Consider the following 288-nt stretch of genomic DNA (forward strand, 5'->3'; position numbering starts at 1 on the left):
TATATATATATATATAAAACCTCATATGATACATTACCTGAGGTAGAAATACAAGACTGGCTTGTTGTGGTTTAGTGTTCCCGATATCTAGAGCATAGGTCCATGCTGTAAAATAACCATGTTTTCAATTTGTGATTGGTTGAAGTATTGACTGAAAGTACTGTTGGATGATGTGAAATGGCTGTATGTGAATGGATATCATCTGTGTTTTTTGATTACTAACAAATATAACCTCACTGAAGAGCTGTGCCTCTGCCTGCTGATGGATCGCCTCAAATAATAAATAGT

Source organism: Morone saxatilis, unplaced genomic scaffold (genome assembly GCF_004916995.1).
Source record: "Morone saxatilis isolate NCDOM2014 unplaced genomic scaffold, NCSU_SB_2.0 Contig3, whole genome shotgun sequence".
Classification (NCBI taxonomy): Eukaryota; Metazoa; Chordata; class Actinopteri; family Moronidae; genus Morone; species Morone saxatilis.